This window comes from Heterocephalus glaber, unplaced genomic scaffold (genome assembly GCF_053883595.1).
Source record: "Heterocephalus glaber isolate CG9 unplaced genomic scaffold, H.glaber_assembly_v1.0 deba00000122, whole genome shotgun sequence".
NCBI lineage: Eukaryota > Metazoa > Chordata > Mammalia > Rodentia > Bathyergidae > Heterocephalus > Heterocephalus glaber.
Window position 1 is genome coordinate 21,121,357 of NW_028258138.1, and position 17,481 is coordinate 21,138,837.

At 32.7% G+C, this 17,481-nt stretch overlaps 1 pseudogene; it reads left to right on the forward strand.

Annotated features, from left to right (window-relative positions):
• The first annotated feature begins 17,002 nt into the window (after nt 1–17,002).
• Nucleotides 17,003–17,126, forward strand: LOC147830371 (U4 spliceosomal RNA; annotated as a pseudogene).
• The last annotated feature ends 355 nt before the right edge of the window (nt 17,127–17,481 follow it).

Here is a 17,481-nt window from a genome sequence, read left to right on the forward strand (position 1 = left end):
GAAAGATTTGACAACAATAAAAATTACTTCTATATATCTGTATGTTTTACACATATTATTATGTACACACAATATTATGGAGCACTTTGTAAACTGATAAAATGCTTACCACTCATATCTACATCATGTAGAAGAGAAATATGGACAAGACAAATCCCAAATTTACGTAATCCTTTTATGAATTTCTGTTTCCTGCATTCTCTTACTTATGAGAGATTTTCTTTCAAATAATAAAGTATAAAGTTAGTTAAAATTCCTTTTCCATTGAGAGAGGCCTGCCATGCTCTCTGCTTCTTAAACAAAGACAGCATTTACCTTAGCTCCAGGTAACGTATCTACAATTATAATGTACATATTTTGCATTTCTTACAGTATAATTTGAAAAAAAATCACATTAATAAAAAAATCAGTGAAAATGAACCATCCACAAACCAAATAGATCAGTGTTCTGTAACTAATTATATATTAGTTTCTTTTTTAACAGAATTCTTCCATTTCAAGTCATTTTTCAATCTTTGAAAAAAAAGGCATCTTTTGCCATTGTTTTCTAAAGGGCAGATTATGCCTTTCTATTTTCAAAATGTCACAAAATGGCAGAGAGTAAAGAATCTTAGAGACCAAGAGAAACAGGTTTTACATATTTAATTACAAAAGAGATGGCAAAAAAGTATTTCTAAGGTTTTTTAAGTATTTCTATCTAAAACATGCTTAAATAGTAGATTGATGAATGTGTTAAATATAAAAATAATCATTTCTTGATCACTTGCATGAAGATACTGTGCTTAAGTGTATTTATGACCAATATCATTTAGAAATTTCTTTCTAAATGAGGCATGGCTATAATCCACACTGTTCTTTCAGTCTTTCCCTTCTCTAGCCTTTCATCCACTGATTTATTAAGACAGATGATAATGACTAACTTGGCTTGAAGTTATAAAGTACATTGGAAACATTTGGTACCTTTCTTTCCTCTTTTTTGCTAATAAAAAGTTTTCTCTTTGATTTTAGCCATTCTCATGCTTCCATAGTCATATAACTCATGATGATATGCAAATTTTCAGACCCTTATTGTCCACACAGATATAAAAAAGGGAACATGATTAAATTATTGTGTTCCATTGTGTCCTGCATGTCAAACACATGTTACAAATATCAACTACTAAATACAGACTCCCATGAACTCTTCATTTCTCCTGCCTGGATCTTGCTAGTATTTTGAATTCAGGGATCCATTGGTGGCACACTCAGGTACATTTGAATTGAATGGTTTGGAAACATCATTAGTTCATTTATTTCAATCTTTTCCTTAAGTTCTGTAGATACAACCTCAAATTTGCTTTCTTCTCTGACTCCTCATCTACTGAATGCACCCTCTGTTATAACCTGTGCATGACTTTGAACTATTCTGTTAGCAATATTAGACTTCAAAGACTTTATAATCCACCACACTTTACCCCCCATCCATGCAAAATTATTTTCTACAAATAAATTGTGAGTATGCTAAAGTAGTAACAACCCTTTTCCATTAATTTATGTTATTGTTCCTAGATTATTGCAAATAATGTAACCTAACATAAAAGGCTCCTCACAATCTGGTCCCAATCAAGACAGGAACCAGTGAATTTTAAGGCACAGCTAATCATAGTGTTAGTTCCTCACTCATTAAGAATGAGAAATAACTTTAAGTGAGAAGATAATGTCAATGTGATGGCTTTCTGTACTGTGAAATTGTTATTGAAAAAGAACATGGCCTTCATGTAAGCTTTCCTAAGCATCTGCTTTTTAGTCACTGGTTTGTGTATCTCATGATGTTTCTGATTAGTTGTAAAATTACAACTATTTTTACATATAGCTGTCTTGTATTTTTTCATACCTAGTATTTCTCCAGCTGATTTTTGAGCAATGAACATTAAGATAAGAAGAAGAAGAGGGTGGGAGTACCTGTTGAGGATTCTGTTTAGCTAGGGTAGAGGTCAAGTTTGGCTGAGACACCTGAGAAGCTGTTGGGAAAAGGAGCAAGCAGCACACAGAATGAGGTACAGGAGGTCAGGCATGGAGAGGTATAGAAGCCATATCCAGTAGCAACTACAGCATGGAGCCTAGGGACCCTGACCCTTCTAGCTGTAGCCTAATCGGAAGGATGCATTTCAAATTTAACCAAACTGTTTGAAATCTACAGGAAACTTGTACCTCTGATTAATATCGACAGAAGTATTGCCTGATGTCAAACTCTCTCCCTCACCTGTATTTCCATCATGACACAGAATTTCTGGTTAATGATAAAGAATGAGGAAATATGATTGGGTAACTTTCATTTGCTGCATTATTTTATGTGCTAATGCCTGACTTAAAAATCATTTTAAAAACACTCTCAAAACTTTGGTGCAGTTCGTTAAAATTTCCAAGTGGGCTTTGGATATGTCAAAGATGAACATGATATTAAAAGATTTTAGGGCCAGGGATTTAGCTCAGTGGTTCTGACACCTGCCTCGCAAGCACAAGTTTCCAAGTTTGATCCCTGGTACCAAAAAAAAAAAAAAACTTCTTTTAGCAGAAACCATTAGTACTATGTAGTCATCAAAAGGTATCATGAGAAGTCTTTTTTTTTTTTTTTTTTTTTGGTAGCGGGGATCGAACTCAGGTCCTTGAGCTTGCAGGGCAGGCAGCGAAACCACTGAACTAAATCCCCGGCCCTGGGAAGTCTTTCTTGACATGTGTAAATTTACTAATATGCCAATATCATTCTCATTCACAGTTGTCTAGATTTACTAGTGAAATTAGAAAATTTGGGAATTTTCCAGTTTTGGGACTGTTATTCAGAATAGTGGAGAAAAGTTAAGTATGAAAAGTAGTTATACAGAAGATTTCTTTGAAAATGTAATGAACTAATACATCTTTCTTAAAAAACAGGCAAATATCACAAAAGTGTTCCAAGAGACTTTGACTGTTTGATCATTGATAATAGGAGATCTTTACTTTTCTTAAGTACAAAATCACATTTGTAAAAAGGATTGATAATGAACTGGGCACAAGAAAAGCAGTCGAATGCAACTAAAAATGAATTTCATCTGTGCTACATATAACTTTTATTTAGCAAATGGTTATATGTCAAAATGACAAAGAATGCTATTCTAATGCTATATTTGAACATTAAAGAGAGGTTTAAATACTTTATAAAATGCATGTGGAAGATTACACATGATGTATTATTTTCACAAATGTTACATTTCATGAGTTTGATCTTTATTAATGACAATGAAAAAGTTAACAATCAATATTAACCAATTTCAATTCATAGCATTTACTAAGAAAATGTAAAAGTGTACATTAGTTATTTCTCTATAGCAAAATGTAAATGTTTATAAAATACTAACAAAAGCATGATGGCTTCTCAAAACATACAAAATACAAACAACAATATGAAAACTTACATACAAAATTAAAAGTTAAAAAAATTTCTTGGATCATTAAAGTTTTAGGTCTTTGTTGTATTTAAGATCTATTGAGACAGATTATTTTACTGAATGTTATCCTTTCTTCCACAATAGTAACTCACTTATCAAAATGGTTAAGTGATTTTTTTCACAACTCTTAATGGCAAGATATATGAGACACTATATATTATGTTCTTCTCAGTCATAAAAATCACATTCTAACAATTCTATTCAAAATTAATAAAAATAAGCTTTAATATGTAAATGAGCAAGGACTTAATACAGTAAGGTTGAGAGAAATTAATATTAAGATATTGTTAAAATTATTTTTCATAGAAATATGTAAAATATAAATGTAAAATTAAAAATATTAAAACTATAAATACACAAATATTATTATTAACTGCATGCTTTCTACTGGGTACTCCTCAATTATAATTTTCTTAGAATAAGATAAAAGAAAAATTTAAAGTTAAGATAGGATATATTGCTACAAATATGATACGCAAAGGTGATGAAAATAAGAGTAACAAAACATAAATATGGGATATTATTTGATAATTCAGGTGGAAAATGAAAAAAATTGTTTATAATTTAAAATAAAATATAAAACATTGGAAATTGTACTATCAAAAATAAAACATTTTCAAATAACTTGTTACTAATCAAAACATTTTATCATGTTCTTATTTTACATTTGTAAAGTTGACATAAAAATGATAGCACCCTAAATTTTGATTTAGTAAAACTAAATTCTGTCTTTTTAATGACATATTAATATATAGGCGAGAAAAATGTTTTTGCTATACATGTAAAAATATTCAATCTCAATATTTTATTTAAAATTTCATATGAATTTAATTTTAATTTCTGTCCCTCTCAAGTATCAAAGCTGGGTAAGTTCTACCTGTTTTACAATGAAGGTTCAACCACTTCTAGATGGAGAATGTAATCTCCACACAACCATATTCACATATAAAGGATGAGGCTGAGACTCTAAAACGCTATATTCTAACTAAATGGGAAAGAAGTAACCCTTCACACGTGTTCTTAGGCTTGGTTAGTCCTGGGCAAAATGTAAAAGTGCTACGTGTATAATGTACAAAGAAATAAAAGTAAGATTGAAAATATCTTCAAGAAAAACACTATATGAAAAATTTTACAGCAGATAAATATAACTATTTAAAAGGAAATATATAACTTAAATTAAGAATCCAAGTACTGGGCCAGGGATTTAGCTTAGTGGTTCTATCGCCTGCCTCACAAGCACAAGGACCCAAGTTTGATTCCTGGTACCAAAAAAAAAAGGAAAAGAATCCAAGTACCATGATTAATAATTGTGCAAACAGAAGGTGGGAATAACTGAATGTATTTTTAAGAGACTGATATCTTTGTGAACTTAGCCAATATGCTTAGAATATAATAATAGAATTTCATCTCTTGATATCCATGTATTTGTTTAAATGTGTGTACCTTATATATACTAAATTGATATGTATATATGTATTTATTTATATATATGTACTTCATGTATACTAAATTGAGATTTATATAGCTGTCTTTAAACATTTAAGATAATTTCTCAAATATAAAATAGATGTATGGAAACTCAAGAAGAGTAAAATCCAAATGTACTACATTTGTGAAGAATTCATTATTTCAATATAATGTGGAGATCATGGCTTACTTAGAAAAGAAGAAAACTAAGAAAATATTGCATATCCATTTAACTAGTATTTGTTTTCCTTGTCAAAATGTACAGTTCTATAGTGCTAGATGCTACATAAATACTGAGACATAGAATTATACAAATGACTGTAATTTTATGTTTCTGATCAAGCTTGCAAAGAATTCAGATTCATGCTGATTTTATAAGAATGTTATGGAACTCCAGCTATGAGCTATCATGGTTACAAATCACAGTTGCCTTCCTTGTGCTTTATCTAGGAAGTTTTAGGACTATTCATTTGTTGGTTCATTAATGACAATTGTCAAGACTCTCAAGGATGTCATGATATTTTATATTGGTAATTGTTTTCTTGTGGTCAAAGGACATTTTACAATGTATCACAAATATATTTTCAGTTCTCACACTTTTGCTTCAGGTACTAACACTTCCATCTAGGTGGGTTTTAAATGCAATATATTGGTGAATTCTCATATATAAAATAAGCCATTTTCCTCATATTTATTTGTAATCCTAGAATGTAATTTGTCTTTTGCATTATGGATTTTTTAGAAATACTTCCATCACTGTAATTTTTAATCATCCTTATTTGTCAAAAGACAAATAGTAAAATAATAAATTACCTGAAATAATTTAAAAGTTGAAAGATTTTTCTTATTTTTTTTCTAATAGCACCCTCTGGATCCTGGAGAGAAATCCTGCCAGCATTTTGACATAGGGATTATGCTTCAATTTTCTGTGAATTTTGGTAAAATAGTACAAATTTGACCACTTTAATAATTTGAGGAAATTGATATTTTGAAATTGATTTTTTGTGATATTGCTATGAAGAAACTAAGTAGACATAGTGTTAATAAAAATTCTTATTCTTTTCAGATTTTGAAGAAGTAAATTATAAAGTGAAAGTAAAAATATCCAGTGTTCTGCAGCTTCTCCTGTATGCAAGATTATTGCACCCACTGGGAAATTGTGCATTTCCTTAAAGTTGTATGCATGTGTGTGTGTGTGTGTGTGTGTGTGTGTGCATACATGCCCATATGTGCACATGGACTGTGAGCAGGAAAAGGGTACAAGAAGGTAGTTGGCCAGGGGATTAAATGGGATAAAATTTGATTAATTACTATATCAAAAGGTAGTATTCTGTAATTATCCTCTACAATAATATGTTTTCTGTCTATATGATCTGAATTTTAAAAGACAGATTTTTTATTTGAAAAAAATTAAATGGGCACCATAGAAAAATTAGTGGAACCAATTTAATTTTAAATAGGCTAACTTGTGACTTTTCAGTGTAGTAATTGCTTGGGAAAGGAATGAGCTATATTTACCAGACATACAGTTCCATGGACAGTGGTAAAAGTACTAAGTAAAATTGACATCAAAGTATAAAAAGTATAGTGTATTTCAAGGAAATATTTCTTCCTAGCCAAGATACTGAGATTGGTTCTTCAAGAACTTCAGAATCCATAAAAACTCAGTGTTGATGAATGATTAGCATATGAACAGACTGAGAAGATTTTGTCAGCCTTGAGAGCAGATGAGACATCCAGGCCAAGTCAGTACTGTGATACAAGTCACTGGTGAAAAGCACAAAATACCTTAATGAGAAGGGTGTGGAAAATTACATCAGAATTTAAACTACTGTAGCTCTGTGTGTAAGCAATGGTTAAGAGTCCTGAGTTTGAAGTCAAATTCTCAGATCTTTCCAATTTTCTGTTCTTACAAGGTAATTTATCTTCTTCCTACCACTTAATGTTTGGGTAATGATGAAAAATAAAATCACATAACCTGGTTAAAATAAGATTGTACGTAAGGTAAATACTGAATGTCTATTATTCATACATTATACTTTATACTATTTGACTTTATTACACTAGCATTTTATATGAAAGTTTACACTATACTTTCTTAAACAGTGTAGGGGAACCACTATTCAATTTTCAGTGAAATTATTATACAACAAAATGACTCAAAGAATGTTCATGTAACTTTTTTAATTCACAAAAGGATGATTGGACTCCAGGATTGACTCAATATTTTGTTTGTTTAAATTTAAATACTTCACTATACTTACTGTTATCTTCAAAGGTATAGAGGAGAAAGAGAGACAGATAGGGACACAACGATTTAATAAAATGAGTATGCTTGCAAAAGTAGAACTGTGTCATGGAGCCAGGCTTTCACATTGCAAATATAGTGGAGTGTGGTATTTTCGTCCTTGAAGATCTAGCTAAACATTTTATTTCCTTTCTTTCGGAGATCATCAAGAGACTTTTTTGGTTATTTGGCTAAGGGTAACTGAAAGTAAACTGGAATCACCATTAAATTGTGACAGTGGCTGTATTTTAATACAGATGTTTTGATCCCCAAGGACATACTTCTACAAATCTAACAGCAAGAACGAAGAGATAAGCATTCTATGTGATCTATGAAAGAAACTATAAAAGATAACTCTATGAACTCATGATAATAACAGTAGAACTGACATTTCAGTTCAGAAAAGAATTTTACCCTATAAGATTTCAGAAATGGTTAAAGATAATTGAAGATTTGTTCCTATTTATTATACCCAGATCATATTATACTAATAGGAATAAGAATGAAAGTTTTCACTTGTGTTCCTTATGCATTCCTTATATTGAACAATAATATTCTGGAATCTCCTATGAAAGTCAATTTTCCAACAGTGAATGATTAAGAAAAATGGTTAGACTAGTATTTGCTTTTGTCAAACAATAATGAATGAACAAAATCAAGATCTGTTATGTAACACAACCTGAATTTCCTTTTTTGAAATTTGAGTTATTTACATCTTACAATCTTGAAAACATTAATATTATGTAAGACTTATGTTCAAGGAAACTCTGAATACAGTAGAGACAATCCCAAAATTAAATACAAATACATTTTTATGGTTGTTGACTTGTTTTCTTGTTGGTTATTGTTTGTTTCTTAAAACTTTCCAAACTTATGTTTGTTGGACTAAACATATAACACAGAAGTGAACACATTTTTAAAAATTATCCTATTTTATTTTTGGTCATTCTACTTTATTTTTCTATTTGTATATAAATCATCTATCCATATGTCTACATTTTGTTTGTAGAAACAAATTGCCCATAACTGATAAAAATAGAAAACTTATACCACATGATTCAGTACATTGCTAAGAAATGTTAATTATATAACCAAAATTCATTTCTATGTTTAACAGAAAACAGATAAAAAAAGAATATTAATGGGATCAAGGTTCTGAATAGGTAAAAAGTGAAAAATTATTGAGATACACAAAATAGGATGGTAGATGTTTAAACCATGACATTCTTGCATGACATATTATGTTAGTAAATATGAATAATTATACCAAAATAAATTTTAAAATTTTATCATTATATTTTACATCTCCTATTTAAAATCAAAAAGAATTTAAATGAGAAAACTATACTTTATAACTATGTATGTGAATGATATAATTTGTGTACTTTAATAAACAAAAAGGAGCTGTTATTATTGTCTTTTAAATAATCATTTTATCAAAGTTTAGGTGAGCTTGGGAAACAATGAGTGAAAATTTGTGTATTTCCCTACAATCTTTAGGGACCAAGACCTTACTTAACTTGTGATATGTTTGTGTATACTTGTGTGAGTGTTCATTTTATAATTCTTATTAAATTATTTAAATTACCAACAAAAACACATTATGCATAAATTGATGATGAGAATGTGTTTTAAATTAAGAATGATGACAATTTTTTTTATGGACAAAAGTAGCACCTGCACTCTGACCTACATGCCTATATATACTAAAGCACAGAATATTTAAACAATGTTTTTGAAAAATAGTGCCTCTAACTGTATAATGTTTCTGGAGCATATTTTACATTGAAATCATAAAATTCCTTTCAAGTTCAGCTTTAGAAAGAGAAAATCAAAGATTGTCTTATCTCTATAATACAACTCTATTGTTCCACTTTACAACACACTATATTGATCAAATTCAGTTATGAAATCAGTGATTTGGCCACTAACAGTCTAGTTAATTTATTTTAGTACACATCATTTCTATCTTTAAAAAAATGTTGAACTTCACAGGAACACTTTTATTTTTAGGCCATTTTAAACACATGAATCTTCTAAAATAGTCCTCTCATGGGAGCAGTTAGGCTTCATGACCCTTCTTATGCATATCTATATATCTATATATGGTATATATACCTATATAGGTATATACATGGTATACATAGATATATATGGTATATATAGATATATAATTTGAAACATGTTTTTTCTGTGTAATTTAGAGCCCAGTAAACTGTAGAAAAAAATTTTATGTGGTTTACTATGCCTTTTAATTAATAGAAGACACTAAAAACTATCACATGTCATGACTTATCACATGATAAGTAGATAACTAATTTAATTGGATAATTGAGTCTCAATTTAATAGAATCTCAAATCACTCATATATTTTCAACATTGACACTGATTGTTTCTTTTTGGATCAATCAAGTCTTCCTGGTATGATTAAGGAGAAATTAACACAGGTATCTGATTTATTCTCACATGATACAAAAAAACATAAAATAAATAAATGCACTGTACATATTTGTGTGAATTTATTTTTTTTCTATTTGCTAGAAGTCACAGAGAAACGTATCTGATTTCCTTTAATTATGTTACTATATTCTCCTTCCAAATAAATTGATATTTATTTTATAGTTTTTGTCATATGAATGACTCCTACAAAAGTAATTTCAAAACTGTTCAAAATGTGTTATTTAAAAAGTTCTCAGCAAAGGTTCCTTCAAAACAAAGAAAATCACAAATAGAAAACACCGAAATGGATATGACTGTCACTTTTTCAAACTGTATAAAACTACAGTAACAAATTGGAATAGAGCAAACATTGTAAATAAAAGAGTAACATACAGGAAAAGAATATAAATAGACTGGAAAATAATTTTTCAATGATTTCAGTTGCCTATGTTCTTCATTCTACTAATGAAAGGAATGAATATTTTAATCGTGCTACACGGAATCCTTTTGCTCCCTTAAAATTCATATGTTGAAGCTTAATCCCCAATAGAATAGAATTTGCAGGTGGTGATTTTGGTCATGAGGTCATGACATCTTGAGATCATAAAGGATTGGGGGATTGCTGCCCTTTTTCAAGAAGCACAACAAGTTCTTTTACCCTTTCTGCACTGGGAGATCTCAACTGTTTTTGATTCAAGAAGTAATTTTTTCCAGACACCAAACCATTTAGTACTATGATCTTGAATTTTCTAGAATCCAGAACTAAGAGAAATAAATTTCTGTTTTTTATTGTCTACATATACTGGTATTTTATTATACCAGTTTGAGCAGACTAAGACAGAAATTAGTGCTATAGAATGGAATTACAGTCATAAAAATGTCCTAAAAATTTGAAAAAGGCTTTGTAATTGGGCAATTACTAGAGGTGGCAGATATCTAATATGCACATTGGAAAAGGGATGCCTTTTAATGAGCAAACTGTTAAGAATGAACTGTAGTTCAGAATCAGAAAACTGTATAAACCATCAATACTCTTAAATAATAAGAGATGAATCCTGAACAGAACACTGTTAAGAAAATGGATGGTAAAGTCCAATGTGATTTGGTTATAGGTGGAAATGAAGGACAAGAGGGAAAAAGGAATCCTTGATACAAAATGGAAAGGAGTTGGATGACTTATGTTCATTTTGTTGATAGTAAAACTCAGTAATAATGAAACTAGATATTCAGGTGAGAAAATTTCTAACCAAAATATTGAAGGTATGATCTGATTTCTGATGACAGCTTATAATAACAGAAGAAAAAATGGAAAAATTTAAATTGTTATAGAAAAGGGGGTATAAATTAAATATTTTTTAAACCCTCAGCCAATACTGTACCAAAATGAGAAAACATTATTGGGAGAGATCATTAAAATAAGAATTTTGACAAGGATATTAGTCAGTGATCTCAACATAAGCCAGGAGCTATTGTTAAAAACATTGGAAGAACAATTCCAAAGGAAAGCCACAATTTGACGGGATTGGCCCTATCATTACACAAGCCCAGAGTGCCTGAGGTCGGGGACAGAACAATTTCAAAAGAGATACAATGTGCCAAATCCTGTGGGACCTCAGTGCTGCTGACTAACAATGCATTGCAATGTGGGCTACTCTTCTCAGACTCTGATGCCACTCTACCGGATAGTTGATCGAGTTGTAACAGCCCTTAGTGTGGTTCTAATGGTGCAGTACAGGCTGCACGTAGCAGATCCCTGTGGACACAGACACCTTCACCTAGATTTCAAAACATAGGTCCACCGAGAAGAGCTGTGGGCTCAGGACCCTAGGCCTGGAGAACTGCAGGGATCAGGTAAAGTCTTGCCTCAGGGAGAGGATATATATGGCCACAGGGGCAGAGCTGCCTAGCCTGTTGGTGGTTCCTGACAGAGCTTTGAGGGCAAGACTGATGCCCCGGTATTTTCAGGAGAAAGAACTTCCACCCCAGAAGTTCCAGAGGGCTGGCAATCAATTCAAAAAGCATTATTCTTGAAATTTATTATCTGATCCCTCACACTCTGGGAGGCTTAGACAGGAAGATTTCAAGTTTGAGTCCAGCCTGGGTAACTTGGTAACTTAGCAAGATGAAAGAAAGAAAGAAAGATAGTTGAGGGAGGGTAGAAAGAACATAAGAGAGAAAAGAGGGCAGGGATGTATCTCAGTGTATTGGCCCAGTATTAGAAAAAATACCCTACTCAGTTTGCTTCATTGGGTTTCATGCTTGAACAAGACGTGTCATGTCTTTCTTCTTTCCTATTTCTGCTTTTTTTGCAATAGAAATGGCTAGCCTTTAATTGTCCCCAAATTGTATCTTGGAAATATATAATTTGATTTCCCAGGCTCCCAAATAGAGAGGCATTTAACTCAAGATGAATTCTACTTTGATTTACCTCAATCTGGCTTAGATGATGCTATGGTTTGTATCTAGATGTCCCCCCAAAGCCTCGTGCGATTGTAAGTGGGGCTTTTCAGAGGTGGCTGTATCTAGAGTGTGATGCTAGGATTAAAGGTGTGGTATTACTAAATTACCCCACTGATTGGTTTGTTATAGTTCTAGGTAGGATTAAGGGTGCCCCACCCTGGGTGTGAGTGCTACCTGCCCTAAGGACAGGTAGCCTGGACAAAATATAAAGAGACAGAAAGAATCCATCACTTGTCACTTCCTTCTTACTGCTGCCTGCCATGCTTTTCCATGGACTGTTTCTCCTCTGTGATGTCCCACTGGCCATTTCACCCTGCCTTGGAGTCAGTCAACTGTGACCTGAAATCTCTACAAACTCTGAGCTAAATAAACCTTTCCTCCTTTAACTTTCAACATCAGACATTTTGTCTCAGTAACAAGAAAAGTAAATAAGAGAGATGACGTTTAAATGACACATTAGAATTAGGACTAATGATGTGAGGCTGGATCTCAACAGTTTTGCAGCTGCTGGTACATAGTGAATCCATTATTCATTTGAGAAGAACATATATTTTGGGATGAGATCACAGAATGCAATGGTGTGAGTGTTTGCATCCTCTCAGAATCTTTGTGTTGAAATACAATGTTCAATGTGATCTGTTAGGATGTGGGGCCTCGGAGAGGCAAGTAATTCATGAGACCAGAGCCCTCAGGAGCAGGATCTGTATCCTTATAAGAGACCCCAGAAAGCGGCCTCATCCTTTCTACATTATGAAGACACTGTAGTAAGAACGTCTAGAAACAGGACCTCAGCCTGCGTTAAATCTGCCATCACCTTGTTTTCAAACTTCATCTTCAGAAATGTGAGAAGTAAATTTCTATTCCTACTTATGATATCCGTATTATCCTATGGAAAGAAAGACAGAGAAAGAAGAAGGGAGAGAAGAAGGGAGGAAGGAAGAAAAAAGGGGGGTGGCCAGTCATGGTGGTGCACACATGTAATGCCAGCACCCAGCACATGAGAAGCTGAAGACAGGAAGATTGCTGCAAGTTCAAGGCCAGCCTGGGATACATAGTGAGTTCAAGCCCAATCTGAACTACATAGGGAGACTTTATTGAGAGAGAGGGAGAGAGAGAGAAAATAAAAGAAGAAAGAAAGGGAGAAAGAAGGAAAGAGAAAGAAGGGAAGGGAAGAGGAGGGGAGGGGAGGGTTATCAACTGAAAAAGACCTGGACAAGAATCAAAGAGGGAGGGAAGGAGGGAGGAGGAAGGGAAGATTTAATATAACTTATGTTTCCCAGCACTTCTTTGCATGAACAGATGTTCATGGGGGAACAGTTTAAATAAATTTTTATTGTTTATTAGAACTATTAGTTATTTCTTTGTTTAGATTTTATGTTCCTTTTTCATTGCGGAATATAGTGGTATTTGATGATGATGTGTAACAGATTAATATATAAATCAAAGAAGTACCAATCAAATTTTTAGAATTTTCTTTCTTTGGAGTTTTCGCTACTTCTTTGGTTGAGCTATAATAATATATACCACTTTATCATGGCATTGAGACTAGAACACAGGGTCATCAGACTCATTTACATCCTTAGCCCTTTTATTTTGAAAATGGGTCTCACTAAGTCTCTAAGGAGACCAGGCTGGGCTCCTCCTGTGACCTCTTATGTCAGGCTCCCAGAGTGCTGGGGCTACAAGTCTTTGCCCTTGGCCTGGCCTACACCTTTCTGTTTCTAAGGTTCTCATTGCATAATACCTCATGTACTCTTAGTCAAACACAAATCTATGATATTTAATCCTGGGTATGCGATATGACAGTCAGCTTTTATTTCTCTAAGATTTAGAAATTTTTACATTTTCAGGTATTAATTATTATTTGTTGATTGTTAGATTTCAAGAAATATTGCTACAGAAATGAATTCCTTTCAGAATGCTTCTTGTAAAAAAAAAATGAGGCAAGAGGTGAAAATATCCTAATGGATATTTAACTTCATTTCTGCTTAAAACAAACGTCCTTTGAAATAGAGTTTGTTGATCAGGACATTCCACATGAGGCTAAATTTACACAGGGCTCTGGCAATAGAAACACTCTCTTATTTATCATTTGGAAACTTCCCAAAATGATAAGAAGAGAATTTATCCAAAAGTGATCAATTCTCATTATATATAAGGATATATACAAATATTCTTGTAGTTGCTTAATAGGCCAATTTTTGTGCTAAATGGCATGTCTTTCTAATAGAGTCAATCCAGGAACTACAAATATGATCTCCATATCTTCATTTTATGCCTTCAAAATAAATGTTACAACCCCTTGATAGAAATAAGTGTTTCTTACTCTGTTGCTTCATGAAATTTTCCCTTAAAAGAGTCTCTACCATAAATTCAGTCTTTAATTGGGAGAGCATCAGTCTCTTTTATATGTTTTGATGGATTTATGGCTCCCTCTATGGAAATGAACCAAGCCATGCAAAGCTAATCTTCCTAGCAGGAATAAGCCTGTGGAACAGGACAAATGAAAGGCATTTAAGTAACAGTGATTCCCTATGTTCTTCATCAAATGTGTGGGGAAGTGTTTAATTAAGGAAAAGTGCTATCTAAGATCAAAGAGAAACACTTTCATATATTGAGAATGGCTCAAACTCCTACAGTTTATAGAAGTCTGTACACAGAATTGAAGACAATTCAATTCTGGCACTTAACCTTTACTTAATTGATTTTCTTAGAATATGGTTTTTATAAGGATAAGGTGCACCTAAGGTTTTTTCCATCTTTGGTTAAAGGAAATGCTAGAATGGCCTAGGATTCTACAGGTGGTCAGCATCTCATATATATAAGTCAAGTTAAGGTATTTACGAAGATTCTCTTCTCTTCCCTCACATAATCTTTTTAACTGTCTTTTAAAGGAGCATAAACAAGCATTCAAAAAGTGATGAGGGCATTACCAAGCATTAAAAAACAAAGGCTCCCTAGGAAATGTATTACAGCATTTAGATACTTGGGACAGAGCCACACTGGAAAGTAATATCTTAGAGTTTCTTAAGTCGCCTATAAAATTTTGCAGTATAGCTGTACAAATTCTGTATCTTCTCCTTAAATTTCTTTGTGCTGCTAAGCATATTTGATAACTGTAATTTACGAAAGTCTGTATGAGAATTATGTGATATTTCTTTTACTCATATTTCAAGTCGCCATATAGCATATTTTTACATATTCCTTATTTAATTAATTTCTGCGTAGGTCCTGAAAAAGTTAATAATTAAAAATATCATTACTGACTTTTAATTACAAAAGAGTTTTAACCATAAGGGAATAGTAATCAATGTTAAAGAATAGCAAAACATTCATTTACTTTTATTAATCACTACATCATAAGATCATGAGTATACTGATCTCTCCTAACACAACAGTTGTTTGTATTCTATTTCCTTATTGACTTTCCTTGGAGAACTAGTATATGTGCATAGCTCATATTTATCATTTTTACTTCCATTCCTCCCCAACCCCTTCCTCAGGCTCTGCCCCACCTCCACAAAGTCTACCTCTCTGATGCCTGCCATCTCTATTTAAATTTGTTCTTTAAATTACTTGTGCTTAGGATTTTTCATATAAAAGAAACCATGTAATCTTTAACCTGTTGCATATAATTTATTTTATCTAGCATTACAGTCTTATATTCCATCCATTGTCCTACAAATGACTTAAATTTATCATTCTTACTGGCTGAGTACTCTCTCTCTCTCTCTCTCTCTCTTTCTCTTTTTCTCTCTCTCTCATAGGTATAAAGATATAGATATATCAGATTTTTTAACCATTCATGTGTTAGTGGGCATGTAGGCTGTTTCCATGATTTATTTACTTTTAAATTTTTTAAAATTAACTTTATTGGTACATTTTAGGTATAATTATGATCACATTCATCATTAGGAATTTGTATCTGTACATGATATATGTTAGTTCTTGTTTTTTCCCATTCCTCCTCCCTCCCTTCAACCTTTCCATCCCTCCCTATTTACAGAAGATTTGTTTCTATTTTTCCTTCTTAGCTCATATTTTATTCTGTTCCTTCTTTTCTTTCCCACACCCCCTTACTTCTCCTTCCTGTTTGAAACTTTGCTTGGTATTTCACATTATCTATTACACATTTTGGTCCTCATTTACATTTTCAGTTTCTCACACCAGAGACACAATTTGCTATTTACATGTGTGTGTCCTATTTATTTCAATTAAGAGTATGGCTGTAATAAGCATCCATTTAGCTGTAAATGTATCTAGGTTATCATTCTTTATGGCTGAGTAGTACTCCATTGCATTTTATTTTTTAAAATTGTGTTGGTTTTTTTTTTTTTTTTTTTTTTGCTTAAATTCTTTTATTGTTTCATTTTAGGTATACAATACGCTTAAACGTTTATCATTGGGTGTCTGTACACGATGTATCTTGGTTATTTTTTCCCCATTCCCTGTGCGTCCTTTACACCTCCACCCTTCCCTATTTACATAGACTTCATTTCCATTTTTTTCTTTTCTCATAATTTTTCCTTTCCATTCTTTCCTTTCCCCATCTCCTCCCACCACCCGTACCCCTTTGGACCTTGTCCTAAGTATCAATTATTAATTATTAATCCTTTTAATCCTTATTTACACTTTCAGTTTCTCACAGTAGAGAGACTATTCGGTATTTACACGTGTGTCCTATTTATTTCACTTAAAAGTGTGGCCTCAATATGCATCCATTTAGCTATAAATTACTCTATTTTCTCATTCTTTATGGCTGAGTAGTACTCTATTTTATTTTTAAAAAACACCGCATCTTCTTTATCCAGTTTCTAGTTGATGAGCACTTGGGCTGTTTCCAAGCTTTAGCTATTACAAACTGTGCAGCTATAAACATAGGTGCGGCTTTGTGCAGTGGCAGTATCGTAGCCAATGAGGTTTATCCGAGGCACAATTATTGCTAATTAAAAGCTAAACATGGGTCCACATATATGTTTGTGGTATGATTCTTTTAATTCTATGGGGAAGATACCCTGCAGGGGAATAGCTAGGTCAAATGGGACTTCCAATCCTAGTTCTCTGAGGTATCTCCATACTGATTTCCACAGTGGTTGCACCAGTCTGCACACCCACCAACTGTGGAGAAGGGTACCTTTTTCCCTACAGCCCCTCCAGCATTTGCTATTGGTTGATTTTTTGATAGCAGTCGTTCTTTCTAGGGTGAGGAAGAATCTCAGCGCTTTTTCCATCTGCATCTCTCGAATGACCAGTGATACATGATTAGGCAGAGAATTTGTCTCTGTCTTCTGATCAGACACCTTCAATTGTATCTGAGGTGGGGAGGGCACAGAAGGACTGGTCAAGCCCTTGGTCTTCTGCTGA